This window comes from Macrobrachium nipponense, chromosome 9 (assembly GCF_015104395.2).
Source record: "Macrobrachium nipponense isolate FS-2020 chromosome 9, ASM1510439v2, whole genome shotgun sequence".
Taxonomy (NCBI): Eukaryota; Metazoa; Arthropoda; class Malacostraca; order Decapoda; family Palaemonidae; genus Macrobrachium; species Macrobrachium nipponense.
In genome coordinates, this window is record NC_061110.1 from 47,484,453 (window position 1) to 47,501,374 (window position 16,922).

At 44.2% G+C, this 16,922-nt stretch overlaps 1 long non-coding RNA gene across 1 annotated transcript in view; it reads left to right on the forward strand.

Moving 5' to 3' along the window:
• The first annotated feature begins 373 nt into the window (after positions 1 to 373).
• Positions 374 to 16,922, forward strand: part of LOC135218275 (uncharacterized) — a 105,697-nt gene continuing 89,148 nt past the window's right edge. The window contains exon 1 of the long non-coding RNA XR_010315269.1: positions 374 to 680. This is a non-coding gene — a long non-coding RNA (uncharacterized LOC135218275). The remainder of the gene's footprint in view (positions 681 to 16,922) is intronic.

Genomic DNA, 16,922 nt, shown 5'->3' on the forward strand with positions numbered 1-16,922 from the left:
AAGATGCAAAAACAGACTAAAACAGGGATGGCACAAGGTCTATGCATAAAACTTTTTCATATGTTCCCAAAATGTTAGATCAAATTTAACTATTATCTGCAAAATTAAACGGCCAATGACAGGGTCTTCAAAATAAGGAGGGTGGCGAAAATAAAACTTAGTAAGTCAAACTTAATTACTTTGAACGTTATTGGGTTGCAAAACACGGGAATAAAATACAAACGCAAGAAAGATTAAAACATAGGCAATGCTCGAATGCCATGCAAGTTACTATAACTTTTAAAACTATTTTCAAAGCAACGCGCATTACAATTATTAAGATAATCCTTTGCATTGGTTATGATTTCATAAAACCAAGTAAGTATCTGTCGTATCTAAGTGACGGTATTTTCAAATCATGGAGTAAAAACTTGAAAACATAAGTACTCACACTTGCGACATGTGGCATCTCAAGGACTGTGAGACTGACTGAGCATTGGTTCGATGACGTCATCGACGGTGGCATTACACACACACAGTTACAGTGTGTCAACTGTCACGTAACGCGGTCTTGTTGAGAGAGTGAACGCGCTTTTGATACCGCTCGTGTTAGGTGACTTTCAAGGCTTTACTACTGCTTATCGCTTACTTAAATTGTCTCATCTTCTAACTGTGGATGACCCCTGGCAAATAAGAATAAGGTATGACTGGTTGATCAAGTTTTCAGACTAATTGTCCATTTCACTTAGCCAAGTAGTACATCCTGGCCTAGGCTAGCTCATATTCCTGACACTTCCCCATTGGTAACTTACAGGTATCATGCTGTCAACTAAATTGATCAAACATGAAGAGTTATTTCTCTGTAACATATAAAGGGGTAAATAGTATTCAGTGAAATATTTTAGTTTAGGCTAATCTTTGGAAAGTGACATGGCGGCTGTCTTGTCTATCCTAGCATACGCTTGAGCATACCTAGGCTAAATAATGTACTCATGTGTTTGTAAATGTCCGGGAGAAGGCCGCACCCGTTTTCAAGTATTAACAAAGAAAAACTTAAAAAAACAACCAGATTGGTGTTGCACATCACATAGTAGAAACATGAGGAAATGAATAAAAAAGAAACTGTGACTTAGCTAACTACTCTTACACACAAAATGTAAGCATAACCCTACTACTTGTACAATTATGGGGGACTCCAGTGGGAAGCACGGTTTTTGGGTGGGGGGAGGAGGAGAAAAGTGATTTGCGGGGCACTACCGAACCTAACACAACCACCTGACCCAACCTAGGGCCCTGTACCCCTACCTAGGCCTAGTGGGGGTGCCTGCGACCCTATGGCCTCGGTGATTTTCTGGAACACAACCACCTAACCTAACCTAGGGCCCCATACCCCTACCTAGGCCTAGCTGGGGTTTGTGGGCTCTGCCCCCCTGCAACCCCCCTAGGCCTAGCCAGGGGGGTGGTCTCTGCCCCCCTGCAACCCCCCTTAACCCTCTTACGGCAAAGCCCTAATAATCAAAACCTCTTCCGTATGCCGGGGCCGGTTTGGAGTGAGTTTGGAAGCGGAAAAATTAATTTTTTCAAAAAATCACAGCGCGCTTAGTTTTGAAGATTAAGAGTTCATTTTTGGCTCCTTTTTTTTCATTGCCTGAAGTTTAGTATGCAACCATCAGAAATGAAAAATAATATCATAATCATATGTAAACAATGCGATATATGGTAGCGAAAAAAAAATTCATACATAATTGTATTCAAATCACGCTGTGCAAAAAACGGTCAAAGCTAACAAGTTACTATTTTTCGTTGTATTGTACACTAAATTACAATCATTTTGGTATATGATACATTGTAAAACAATAAAGGCAACACCGGAAAAATATTATCACAAAATGATGTACGAATTCGTAATGCGCGGACGTAAAAAAATGTTTTTTTCAAAAATTCACCGTAAATCTAAATATTGTTCTAGAGACTTCCAATTTGTTTCAAAATGAAGACAAATGATTGAATATTACGATACTGTAAGAGTATTAGATTAGAATTGCAGATTTCGACCATTTTGGACGAGTTAAAAGTCGACCGAATGTCGAAATTTTATATATATATATTTTTTTTATATGCACATATTTCGGAGATGGGAAAAGCTACAACCTTCAATTATTTTTTATTGTATTTTTCATGAATTTGCGCACATTATGATATATGAAACTCTATAAAACGGCTAATATGAAAAGGAGCAAATATTAGGATAATGCGATGTGCGCATTTCGGAGACATGCGGCCGCGAATAGGCGTGCTGAGGGAAGTTACATATATTTTTCAAAAATTCACCATAAATCACAATATTGTTCTAGAGACTTCAAATTTGTTTCAAAATGAAGATAAATGACTGAATATGTTTCAAAATGAAGATAAATGACTGAATATTACTAGGCTGTAAGAGTCTTAGCTTACAATTGCGTTTTACAACTCTTTCGGTAGAGTCAAATTTGACTGAACATAGTTTTTTTTTCTATTTATCGTGATTTGTATGCAAATGTTTCGAAAAAAGAGAAAAGCTACAACCTTCAATCATTTTTAGTTGTATTCTACATGAAATTGCGCACATTTTCATATATAAAACTTTATGTAACTGCTAATTTTAAATGGTGCAAACATTTTGACAATCGCACAAAAAAAATTCTGATTTTATCGGAAGAGTTACCGCGCGGACGTAAGGAAATTTTTTTTTGTTCCGACACGGCATACAAACCTTCGGTCCTTTTACAATAGGAAGGTACTAGCGGCAGCTGGATAGGTCGTAAGCTTTCGAACAAGGGGTTCGGTAGTTAACTGCTTGTCCGACAGGCGCGCGCGCGCGACTGGTAGGTAAACAAATCACTTTTGCTTTCGGCCTGCTGGCGTGTGGACGTGTATCATCGCTCTCTGCCCGCTTCATCGTCGTTGCTTTCGCATGGTTGTGTTTTTCTTTTTCTATTTATCTAGTGAAACTGAATTGTAAGTACAATCATTTCATATTTATTTCCATTGAATTCAAGTGTGAATTAAAGGATCTTGGTTTCACCACGCCCTCCGATTACCCGAGTGCCGGGACTGAAGGGCGTAAGTGCGGGAATTCATTTTCCCAGAAATGATCATCGTATTGTGTATGCTCGGTGCCGAGGGCGGGGGGGGTGGGGGGGAGGTTATCGGCGTTCTTCTCCTCGCCCGATCCGTCGAGCGCGGGGAAGGGCGCTCGGTGCCCGATGTACAATTGTATTCGGGGTCTTCCACTCGTTCGGAGAGGGCTCACCCCCCCGCGCGAGGGGACTTCCCCCCCACTAATCGCTACTACTGTTATTTCCGCAGGTGCTACTGCCACGAGGGTGGACCTTGGTGAGGTATGGGCGTCCTTCCATTTGCAGGGCGTGCTAGTGTCCAGGGGCTGCGGTTCTATGTCTGGGCCTACTGCGGTCACCCATGGAGTGGTGACCACGCAACCAGGTGACGACGTCCCTCCTCACCTGGTGTACTCGCCTCACGTGGTAACAGTCTTGCCTACAGCCGCTGTGAAGTGCCGTTCGCCGTACCGAGAGGGGGGCGTGCCGCCGCCGCTCGTGGTTGCCGCGCTGCAGCGACCACACTTCCGCTGCCCTAGAGCTCGCCCCTGGACCTGCCGCCGGTACCAGGATGTTGCTGGCTGCTGCTCCACTTCCTGTGTTTCCGGTGCTGCCTGCCGTACCTGCCGATTCTGGGCTGACTGTCCATGTATTAGGGGTCTGGCTTTGAAGGTAAGGCGCCCTATGAGGTAATGTTAGACTAGCGATAATCTATACGCTAAGTCGGTGGTATTGCACTTCCATCTTCAATGGAGTGTCTGGGGTTTTGTAGATCACTTACGAAGTCGGTATTATCTTTACGACGATGTGTTAAACTCATGGTTCGGTGAGGTTCTTGTAGAAAACACAAGGTATAAAAATAGTATATTCTTCTGAAGTTTTACATGATGAAGATCAGGTATGATCGTACAAGTCTTCTATGACGATAGCTTGATCGCTTCTGCCAATGATGATGGCTAATCCTATTCCTCTACATGATAAAGCTTAGGTAAAGAGGTACAGGTCTTCTAATGACGATAGCTAACTCTGTTCTGCTGTCTACCATCTCTGTTACAAGTTATGAAGGAACAGCCAGTAGTTCGAACATATGAACATACTATCAGATGACATAGTTTCATACGAACACACAATCGAATGAGACACGCTACAGATCACGTAGGCCGTTTGAATAATAGGTCGGGGTGTAGTTGTCTCAAGCAGGGAGCTTGGACTAATGTTTATAAACAATTGAATGACTACAGGTGACGGCATGTTATCTTAGCTTACATACTTATTGTATACGTCCATCTTTAGCGTCTCTAGTCTGATCACATTCCTGCAAGCAATCTGGTTGACCTCTTTAGTTTTAGACTTTTATATATATGGACTAACATTCCATATTTTTATTATGTAAACACTTACATTAGCTCGGTCAGCTACCAAAACCAACTACTGAATATTACTCAAACTTGACTTGCATCTGACTTATAGGAGTGTGATACAGACACTATGTGAATATATATATATATAAGTAAATAAAAATTCATGGTGTACATGAATTGATTCAAGTAATAAATATAAAACAAATGATATTGGTAAATAATAGTGATCACGTGATATATAATGATACAGTTTTTTCACTTCATCTCATTAAGATACTTATGCTACAGAAAATACTAATGTACTCTGATAATTGCATAGAATGAAGATTAACATGATAAAAATCATATTTTAACTGATAAAAATTTTCATATATGAATTGATAACATTATTAATGTTTATTCTGATTGATTCGTTGATTTTCATGCTAAATGTTATATATCTGATTCATTAATTCATATACTAACTCATAAATAACTGCAGATATTGGTAAGATAAAAGGTAACGGATTGATTATAGGATACCTGATTTGTTTATACATATGTATATGGATTCATATAATTATGATTAATATATGTGCACTTTAAATAGATTCCTATTGCGTACACGCAAAGTATATTTCGATTCCGTTATTTATGATCATTTATATATAGATTCCTAGTGCGTGACACGCAAAAAAATATATTTCGATTGCTGTTATTTATGATCAATTACATATAGGATACATGATACTTTATATATAGGATACATGACCGAGGTTATACTACTTCACTTTTAACTAGCTTTCGAACAACTTTTTGTCCATTACACAGTTCCAGACAACCACCTTTAGCCAATTGAAACGGCCTTTTTCAATGGTTAAAACAAGGGGAAAATTTGCCTGGGCGGGTTTCCAACGTTCTATTTTGCGCTCATAACTTATTCTCTGCATCCTAAGCCACACGATTACGTTCGCGATGAATAGATCATCCCAGCACGAGTCCTTCGCCAGCAAAGTAGAGTTGAATATCCTTCGGGTCGTAATTGTCGGAAGTATGTCCCTTTTGTAGTCGATTCCGACAGCCGCTGGAGCGTTCCGTATGAAAACGATATTAACGACGAGGTACGGTGTCGGTCGAAGAAGTCCATGAAATTCCTTTCACATTGTAGGCGGTTGTTACTTGACTGTAGTCGTCCGCTGCGACGAACGATTTTTTGAAGTTGCGTGTGAAACTCTCCTACTGCAGGATACTGTAACCAGGTTCCATTAATCAGCCTGCAAGTGAAATTATACTTGTCACAAGGGCAAAGTAAATTCAGACGACATCCAAATACAGGGGAGGGAAAAAGAGAGCCATTAGACCAGACTAACCCACATGAATTCGCTGATATTTTGGAATTCAAAAGAGTCCGCTGTACAAACTTTTTATCCATGGCATTAACAATGAGTGAACCTATCCAGGTCTATGATGACTGTAAAAATATCCATAATTATAACAAATAAATAGATATCATTACGAATCTCAAAGAAAATTCGATATTACTGGTAGTAAGTTACTAGACAAAGAAGTGGAAAACGGAGCTAATTGTAAGATTGCCAGGCAACATAAGAGTCAAAGAGAGATTAATCATGATTCTATGTGCCCTAACAAAAGTTTCATATTCAATTTTCTCGTGCGCATCCTCTGAGGTTAACTTTTAAAACATTATTAATAGGTAGGAGATGCAACGAAAAAAACCCACTATGTAACTAATTTCTATATAAACTTTGGGTTTTTCAAGAAAATGTGACATTTTCCCATGAATGTTTTACTTGAATTGTAATAGGCTAATGTTGCAAGTAAATATTTCATTTGTTCCGATACGTAATACAAACCCTCGGTCCTTTAACAATAGGAAGTAGCTAGCGGCAGCTGGAACGGTCGTAAGCTTCGAACGGGGCGAAGGGGAGAACGGTAGTTAACTGCTTGTCCGATCGTCGCGCGCCGCGCGACTGGGAGGTAAACAAATCACTTTTGCTTTCGGCCGCGGGTGTGAAGGACGTTTGTTCGTCATCGCTCTCTGCCCGCTTCATCGTCGTATGCTTTGTTTATATTGTGTTTTCTACTAATGGTTTGTTTGACTTGAAAATGAAACTGTAAGTACACTGTTTTCATTTTCATTACTTAATTATGAACCCTTGAATTATGTCTCGGTGCCGAGGGCGGGCGCGCTCGCGCCGAGTCATGTATTTGGGCGAAGGGTGTAATTGAAAAATGTAAGTACTTTTTTCATTATATTTTTGCCCTGTGCGTTCGTTACCGAGAGTGTGATTGCGCTCGGCACGAACTTTTAATTTTGTATATAGAATGCAATGAAGTGGATTCGCAATTGCATATTCTTTTCATTTTCATTTATTGATTGCATGAATTTAATCTGGATCAATTTTCGTTCTTACCGGGAATTGATCCTTACGATTTTTTATGTGAAATGAAATCGCAAGTGCAGTATTCTGTTTCATTTTCATATATATTTTATGATAGCATCATATGATTGGATCAAGTTTCCGTTCTTACCCGGGAATTGATCTTTTCTCCTTTAAGTTCTATGAGTGAATCGCAAGGGCAGTATTCTGTTTCATTTTTCATATTACTTTTCACTGCTGTGCGGGGTGGGGGAAGCGAAGGTCTGACAGGAAGTTGGTAGCCGATTCTTCGTCTTCCTTCTGCCCCCCCGCTCAGCTCTTCATTGTATTTTGTATTTGGGGTCTTCCTTGCGTCGGGGTGGGGCATGTCTTTCCCCCCGTGCCGTGAGGGCAACCCCTCTTACTAATCTATCTATGTTACCGCAGGGTGCTACATCGTTTTTTTGGGAGACGACCTTGGATGTAGATGTAGATCCTCACGAGGTTTGTACTCGTTGTCGGGGGCGAGAGTGCCCGCAACGAGCCCTGTGTAACGTGTATGCATTCGTCAGAGGCGCAGTGGGTGCTGTACGAGGACACAAGAAGTCCATCGGAAGTCCCAGTGAACTCCTTTGGTAACGGACGTCCAGTTGTACTCGGGGTCTTCCGTCCGCTCTGGGTGGGGTTTCTCTCCCCCCAGGCGCGAGGGAACCCCTCTAATTAACCCGACTGTTGCTTCCGCAGGTTTGCCACATCAGCGAGGACGACCTGGGACAGGTGTGGGAGTCGCTGGGATGCAGGGGTTGATTCAGCGGTTGGCTGGGGGTCGGCAGTGGTCACTCATGATAACGGTAACCACTACAACAAACACAATCTCGACACCAGCATATGAGATTGTCACCGCACCTGGTGTACACACCACATGTCATGTCGTAACACCCACGGCTGCAATCCAGACCCAATTCCTGCCGTGCCAATCAGGACGGTGCCACCGCCACCTGGGTTCTTTGTATTGCCGACCCCGGCCTTCCGCTGCCCAAAGAGTACCCCCCCTGGACCTGCCGCCAGTGCCGAGGATGGACGGTAGCTGCCGACAGGACGCCTGTCTCTCCTGTGGTACCTGCCGGCCTGCCGTACCTGTTGCGGTCCCAGCCGCTCATTCCCTTTCAGATCAGGTGCCTGCTGCTCATTCACTTTCAGATGTTCCTGCTGTTCCTGGACCTGTTCCTGTTGTTCCTGCTGTTGGTGATGCTGTCACAGTCTCAGGTCTTTCCGGGACAGGTGCAGTCGGGCCCTGTTGCTTCGGCAACTGCCCCGGCTCCCTCCTGGATGGAAGACCTGACGTCTGTCCTGCGGAGCCTGGCGAAGAAGAAGAGGAAGAGGAAGAAGGTGTCGTCGTCGTCTTCGTCGTCTTCTTCGTCGTCCGCTGCCTCTCCTTCCCCTTCGACTTCTAAGGCCAAACAGCCGAAGAAGAAGAAGGTTGCCTCCTTCCCCCCTAAGAAGACTCCTTCGGGATCTTCTAAGGGCCCGGCTCGCTCAGGCGAGCTGGGGAGCTCTTCTGCTGGTCCTCCTGTTCCTTCGGGAACGGGGCCCCGTCGCTTCTTCTGCAAAGAAGAAGTCGACGGGGACCAGAGGGCACCAGCCTCGGCTGGTGCGTCCTCACCTGGTGCTAGCGGGTCTGCCGCTAAACCAGGTTCCGTCTCGGCCGCTTCTCGTTCGCGAGAAGCACCGAGTGGACGCTCTTCCAAGAAGACCGTCCAGCCAAAGTTTTGACGCCCGAGCTCGCTCGCCGTCAAGACAGCGGCGCGGAACAGCAGAAGACTGGCGAGAGTCGTGCACACGACTCTCGCCAGGCCAGTGGACGCTCTCGCAGCGATCAACTGGCTGCTCGGGCTAACGTGACGGTCGCTGATCAGCCACGGGTTGAGGCGAGGAAGGAGTCCCACCCCGCGGCCGCCGGTACCAGCCACGGCTGGTACCAGCGACTCGACGCGCCGAGAGGACGCTGGCCGGTCTCGACGCGACACAGAGCCTAGCAGGTCACCCGTCCGCCGCTCCCGATGGGACCGGGCGGAGACGGTGACCAGCGGCAGCTCGCCTGACGCTAGAGATCGGTCTCGACGTTCTCAGCCGAGCCAATCGCCCCAGGCGAGCGGTAAGGCTAGGCCTGCTGCTCGACCGTCACCGCGGGTTGACGATCAGCAGCAGCCCTCCACGCACGCTTGGTCCTGACCAGCGAGCGAGGGGGAGCGTCAGGTCTGCCTCTCCCACTAACGTGGTTGAGGCGAGGAAGGGGTCCCGCGGCCGTCGGTAACAGCCACGGCTGGTACCAGCGGCTCGACGCGCCGAGAGGACGCTCGCCGGTCTCACCGTGACAGCGAGCCTAGCAGGTCACTGACGCCGCTCCCATCGGGACCGGGCGGAGACGGTAACCAGCAACAGCTCGCCTGACGCGAGAGATCAGCGTCGACGTTCTCAGCCAAGCCTCTCGCCTCAGGCGAGCGGCAAGGCTAGGCCTGCTGCTCGATCGCCACCCCGCGGGTTGACGATCAGCAGCAGCCCTCCAAGCACGCTGGTCCTGCCAGCGAAGCTAGGGGGGAGCGTCAGGTCTGCCTCTCCTGTACCTTCAACCTCCTCGGGCTACGCCAGGGAGGAGCGAGTACCTATGAGTGATCGCGAGAGGTGCGCCGCTCGCGACCCCGCTATGACGCCGTATCGACCAGGCACGGTTCTAGGACCGACAGGACATACGCGCAATGGAGCTGGAGCGACAGTTTCAGGGGGTCTGCCGCTCTTCCTCCTTCTGAAGGAGGAGTATCTAGGGATCTGTTCTTGTTGGAGGGACTGGACGGTCCTACTCCGCAAGACGCGGTTACTCCCGAGATACAGAGGAATTTGCAGAAGTCATTAAGCTGATTCGTCAGCATAATGACCCTGCGGAAGGATTGCCGCTCCCACCAGCAGAGCCCAAGTCTCTGCTCCGAGTCGTTTTGGGGCACGAGAGGGAACCCAAAACCGACGGTGGGTCTGCCGCGATCGGAGCTTGCCGATTCTGTCTCGAACCAGTGTCTCGTCTCCGGACAAGAAGGCTCTCTCAGTTCTGGCGGTCGATCAAGCTACTTCCACCTCCTCTACTGCGACAGCGGTTTTCGTTTTCTACGTGTCTTCGGACACCGTATTTAAATACTCCTTCGGTCCTCCTGAGAGGTTTCGACCTCGACGAGGACTGGAATGAGTCGGAGGACGGTATCGGCTCTCTCCTGTCAGGTGTCGATCAGCCCCACCCAGACGACGTTCACAGTGGCGGCAGACCCTTACCTACAGTGAGAGTTCGTAACCCTCCGCGGGAAAACGTTTTTCTCCTGACGATACGTTTTCCCAGACTCTGAGAGGCCATCGCCGCAAGGCGATGGCTGCTCCTACTCTTCTCCAACTGCTAGTTCCACTGGGAAGGCGAGCGAGTATCCAATTTCCTTCCTTTCCCCAATTCCCTCTCTCCTTACGGCTACGAGGGAAAGGGGAAGGATCCTACAGAGATTTCTTTGTAGGATCCCACGTTCGGGGACTGCGCTACCGGGGGGACCTTCGGGTCCTACCTGACGTAAGCCCCGGTCGTTGAGGAGGAATCCTGCTCCATTCTCGATTTCTACGGGAATCGAGAGGGCCACCAGCCGATATCGTTTGACGAATTCGGTGGGGGTTTCGCAGACTGCTTAGAATTCTACGGAATTTCTAGCGCATTCAGAGTGTTCGAGTTTTTTACGATCTTCAAACACTTACGCTGAGACCACGGTCCAAAGTGAGCGAGACGAGAATACCCCGATATGTTACACGATAATCGGGAACCTCGCCTATGCTCGAATTCCTGGAATTTCTAGCATGTGAAGAAGACTGCTGCTGAAAGAAACTATCTCACAGTAGGCGACCAACCTGGAATAGAGGAGATCGGACGGGGAATATTCCAGTTTGGCTTGAACTATCGTTCTTAGTATTCTGTTCACCATTGAAGCTTTCCTTCGAGGAAGACTTCTCCTTCACTGCTCTTGATAGAGAACGAAGGTGGTCGATCTCCAATCCTTATTTTGTTTTCTTGAAGGAAAGAATTTAGGATGGAGATCGTTGTTCAGAATCCTACAAATATACTACGTATATTAACCTCGCGACCTGATTCTGCTAAGCAGTTGACTTGTCCGTAGGGGTAGGCGCATATCCTAGTTATTCTACGGATTGCGACTTAGACGAGAAGTATTCTAATTGAACTGCAACTCGGGGTTGCCTGCAACCTCCCAGGAGTTTTCAGTTTCAATTTTATATACTTATGGTTTTGTCACGACAACACCATTTCAACTTTTATATTTATCGAAATTCGTTTCGCCTAAATATAATTGCCCGAGCATATCTTTTATGCTCGGTAGTTCTAGCCGAACGCATCCTTCGCGGAATAATGATTACCTGGCAACTCAGGATGGACGAGTCAGCAGGCTCACCACTGCGTATTGAACTGCCGGATAGCAGCTCAGTATCAGCTGGGCCTCCGAGATTCACGGTCATGTATGTCTCTCTCTCCCCTGCTTGATTGACTACCGAACCGTATCTCTGCCTAACAATCATGGACTTAGGTCTCTGATTAACGGGGATTCTCGCAATAATGAAGGACCATCTACTGCGGTGACGCTGGATTCCATCGCCTTCGACATTGCGAGAATTTTCAACAGAGATATTCTTGGACTCTTTCATCTTTCTGTTTACCGCACGGTAACAGAAGTCTGTACAAGTCTACCCGCTGCATCGCACTCGATAATGCGAATGATTTTGCAGACATCTGAGTTTGTCTTCAAAATATCTCGTATTCGTAGGTGTACAATTGTTCATTGTTCAACCCGAATTACAAGATGTGTCAGAAGACATCGCCTACTCTCCGACCTGACAGCTCTACCTCCAAATGTTCAGCCCATGAGAAGCAGTTCTTCAGGCGGCTTTCACCTGTGTTTTCATTACCGAAGAACGCCCCGCTTTCATTGCAACTACGACTTCTCACCGGACAGCAATGAAATAGCGGGTAGCGTTTTCAGTCATTTGTAAGCACAGGTTATGAATCTTGAGATCCTTCTCTGATTCATATGTGAAGACGTAGGTTGCATTCAATATCTACCTTCGTCTTCAACGGTACATAGTGTTGTTTCTCCTTAGCTGAGATTCAACAAAACATGAGATGTGTTTTACCTTCAGGGGACCTCGGGTCTCTAGAAGGCAATTGACTTTCGCCTGTTGGGTACATGCCTTAAGAGAATCATCACCTCGCTGTCCGGCATTGGTGACAAACAAATACATCATTTGTTTGGTCTCTCGGCATAACCCTTTAAAGGCGAAGGTCACGTGACTTACCTCGGATGCTTTGACAACTTGCCTCCTACCGAACGCAGTCAGTCGGCAGCTGTCAGAGCGCCCGAGTCAGTTACGAATTACGCTGTTGACTTAGTTCGGTTGTTACACAGCAACCATTACTTCGTTTTAATAGCTTGTCACAGTACCCATACCATTGACACCACCATGGAGTGTCGGTGTCCTATCCACTACCGAGAACTTCGCTGCATGGGGATAGGAGGATGCGAGAGACTTCGTTGCTAACGGACAGACCAGTATGGGTACTGGACATCACCGAAGTAGAGAAGAGGGATAGGTCATGCGACTATTTCCTTCTTTTCCTCTGAGGAACTGCATGACTTCTCCTGCGAAGTCAGGCACCCAGGGGATGGGGATCCGTGACGCTCGATTCGTACCGAACTTCGTAGCGAAGACTCAGAACCCCTTCGGTCCCTGACGATTGGTTCGAGTCGTTCACAATCCCCTCCCTAATGGACTTCACCGCCTTCGATGCGAAGGAGATGCTGCCTTGTCCACAAGAACTTCTCCTTGGCGCAGGTACTGAAGGCAGGGGTTCGGTCCACCAGACCACATGCCCTTCCTTCTACCTTCGGGATATTGCCCACAGGTCCTTGGATCTTTTTCCTTGGGACCCGTGGTGGCTGCTCAACACGTTGTGTAGCGAACCCAGACCCTCGCAGGCTGAACAGCATCGAGTCCTAGTGTGACCGTAAGAATGGATGGTGAATGAGAGTGTGACTGGCTCCTCTTCCCATCTTTTTCTTCCCCTCTACCTGTGGTTAGAGGGACACGGTAGTCACCCTGCTGGATAAGGACAAGATGCAGGTGAGCTACTCAACAGAGCCCATCCTATCCCTTTCACTAGGGATAGGAGCGTATATCCACCACTTCCTCCAACAAGGGGGAGGAGTGGATGCCAGCTTGAGACAACCCATACTTTATGTTGCCTCTTGCAAACAGGAACAAGTTCTTGCTTGCTGGTACGAAGAGATACGCTTGCCTCTCTCTTAGTACTCGGCCCAGAGGTCTGACCATTGATCCTGCGGTGCACACCCCGATCAATCGGACAGAGGCTTGGATCCCCCCCCTCCCCGCTCTTTACGACCAGGGAGGCATTCCAGGGATGGACGAACACCAGTCTGTTCATCAAAAAGACTCAGATTCCTCCCACCAAGAAGTGAGTCTTCCTATTGTTAAAGGACCGAGGGTTTGTATTACGTATCGGAACAAATGACAATTTGTCGAAAATTGCATTTTTCCTAACTATACAAACCTGAGGTCCTTTAACATAAAGTCCCTCCTCATGCCACCCCTCACTCTGCGTATTTTGCATGGGCCAAAAGCAAAAGTGATTTGTTTACCTCCCAGTCGCGCGCGCGACGATCGGACAAGCAGTTAACTACCGTTCTCCCCTTGTTCGAAGCTTACGACCGTTCCAGCTGCCGCTAGCTACTCCTATTGTAAAGGACCTCAGGTCGGTTGTATAGTTAGGAAAAAAATGCAATTTTCGACAAATTGTCATATTCATATCGTGATACTTCAAATGTCTATGAGTTCAGAAAAAAAAATTAATTCATTTTGTTGTTATAGAAAATTCTATTTGCTTATATTGTTCATTAATTTTAAAATGATTACAAGTCCTTAAACTAATTGCATTTACACACACGGATAAGAATATGTTATGTGGCCTGTCATGTGACCTATGAACCACATGTGAAGTTCATGAACTAAGCATTCCTTTCTCCAGTCAATCTGCTTTTGCAAGCAGAGACGACACACAGATGAAGCCTGTGTAAGCAGATTATTGAGGTTAAAAGGAACAAAATGCTGATTACGGACAATGATGGCGTCGTCAACTTGGCAGGAGATTGCTCTCCTAGCCAGCTAAGAGTTTACGTTACCTTGCTGTAAAGAGAAAAAATTTTTTAACGACTTTAGTATTTTCAAATGGATATTTTAGTGGTTTTAAATTCTCCACCCGCAATGACGAAAGAATGTCCTGAAAAAAAAAAAAAACAACAGTACCAAAATTGAACAATATATTAGTTTCATGTTGGCATTATGTAAAATAAATATTCCTTATTCAAACTATATGAAAAAGGTTTCCATACAAATTCTATATATATTAGCCCTGTATAAGATTCATATAGGATTATTCCATAGATAACATTTCACTTCTAGACTTCTGACTTTAAAATCTCTTTTATTTTATTTTATTTATTTTATTTATTATTAGTTTATTTATTTATTTATTTATTTAATTTTTTTTTTTTTCATTGACTACGAATATAAAATCACGGACAGACAATATGTCAGTAGGTTTTTGGATATGTGTTTGAACTTTTAGCTTATTTGTCATTACTAAAGCGTTAAGTTAGAGTTCAAATCTTTACGCATATATATTTAGATATTTAATTAACCTATGGTTACGTTTTGCTTATTGATTTTATCGTGATTCCTTTTTTATTATAATTTGTAACCCTTCCGACTTCTTACGGAGTGTATTATATTGACTCCACTTGTATCCATATTTATCTTATTTTTTTATATTTATTTATTTATATATTTTTTTATATATATTTGATAAATTAATTTAGGTTGGCTTGAATTATGGAAAAGTGTTCTAGCGGCGTACCGTATAAGGCTACTTGCGGCATCAATTCTATAGATACAAGATATAAATGATAAACGTATTTAAAACCGCGAGAACCGCTATAATCCAGTTCGGATCCAACATCACGAGTTGTAACTCGTAAGACATTGACACTTCCTATTTAATTATCCGTTATTCTACCAAACCGATTGACTCTGGGTGATAAAATATATTATTGGTTTTCTTAATGGAAAGGAATTCACACAACGTGTTAAGGAGATTATTATTGATTTACACCACCCGAGTCACAGATTATTATGTGTTGAATTCCATATTTACTGATTTAGCACTCATAAATATTCCTAACGCACTCAATTGCGGTTGTTTGTTTTTAGTGCTATTAATTCTATATAACGTGTCAAGGAACTATAACATAAGAAGGTTTATTCCTCTGTCAGATCGTAATTCTGTTAATAATTCTACGTATATTCTTTCAAGGATTGATTTGGCACAGGATAGGCTCCTAAACTGACAGGTGTCTTAGTGTGTCCCTTGTCTTCATGACACGTGTTACAATCAGTTATGTGCTTTTTATATCTGTAAGCATTGTAGGCCAGTAAACTTAGTGATTTGGCTTTCTGTGACATAGTAGGGAACCCTGGATGACGGAATGCAACCAGTTTATGACGATTGGTATGAAAGAGATTATTACTAATACCTGGTCGTTAGTCATCTGCTGTGTTCTTCGGGTTTACCTCGTCACAGGACCACATATAATATTACATTTGATTACATTATTCTGATACACATGCTTTAAATATACTTTTGCTTTAGGGTTTCTGCTCGAAGTGTGTATTGTTTATGCTTAGCCGCTGACCCTGTTTCCGTTTCGAAGTGTTTATTGTTTGGTGTTTATTGCTGCTGACACTTGCTTTGTTCAGTTTGTAACAGTTCTGCGCTCCGACCCAGATATTCAATGCTCGCGATCTCTTTGGGTTAAGGAATTTTCTTGTTTAGATACGGTTTTAACAATAGGTACGGATGTTTCTTATATCTTTTAGTCTAATTAATGGTTCTTTGCTGTATGGTGCGGGATGCGGGGATAATGCGTCCAGCTATGATAATTGCTTTCCCAGGTAGATATCTTATCTTGGCTCCAAAGACCTGAATGATCATTTGTCACCGAGTTCCTTTTGGACTGTGATTAAAGCCTTTGAAAAACTCGGTAAAGGATCATGTTCAGTAAGGACTTTATCAGGATAGCCATAGATTATGAACTTAAAATGTACTAGTGTTTAAAGATACCTAGCCCTTCCTTGCCTATTACTGCATATTTACTTTCAGAGGCTTTAGTTTACGTGAATAAAAAGCTATAGGAAAGAACTGTTATCATATTACTGAAGTAGTATCCTCTTACCCCTTGGTCTGAGGCATCTGTTGCAATAAAAAAAAATTCCTTATTTAAATCAGGGATTTTTAAGTTAGGTAAGCTGCATTATTCCGCTATTAAGATATCGAACGCCTGTTGATGCTTTTTAGACCATAATAAATCTACGCTCTTCTTCGTAAGATCTGTTAAAGGAGCTGTCATGATTGAAGAGTTACATATTTGCATACGATTGTAATACCCACTACAGCGCAAAAGTGCTGTATCCCCCTTTTACGTTAATAAGTACCGGAAAGTTATGAATAGCCGACACCTTACCATGGACTACTTTTAAGACCTTGACCAGACACATAAAACCTAGATAAACATGTTCGGTTTTTAAAAACTCGCATTTAGATATTTTACTCTGAGATTATTTGTGTTCCTTTGTCTCTGTAGCACTAGCTCTACTCTTTATGTGAATTACTTCTAAGTATTTAGAAAAGATTACAAGATCATCCATATAGGCATGTAGGGTATCCCCTAAAAATCTCCAAACACTATATTGTAATTTGGGGCGCAACGTAAGCCGGAGGCATACGTAAAAATTGATAATGTCCCCTGGGTGTGCTGAAAACTGTGTATGAGGTACAATCACTTAGGTAATGGTATCAGGTAAAAGCCTTCAAGTAAGTCCAAGTTGGTGAAAAAAATTTATTCTAACCTAACAGAAATAAGATGTCGTCGGTACATCGCACTGGAAACTATCGGAACTCGTTT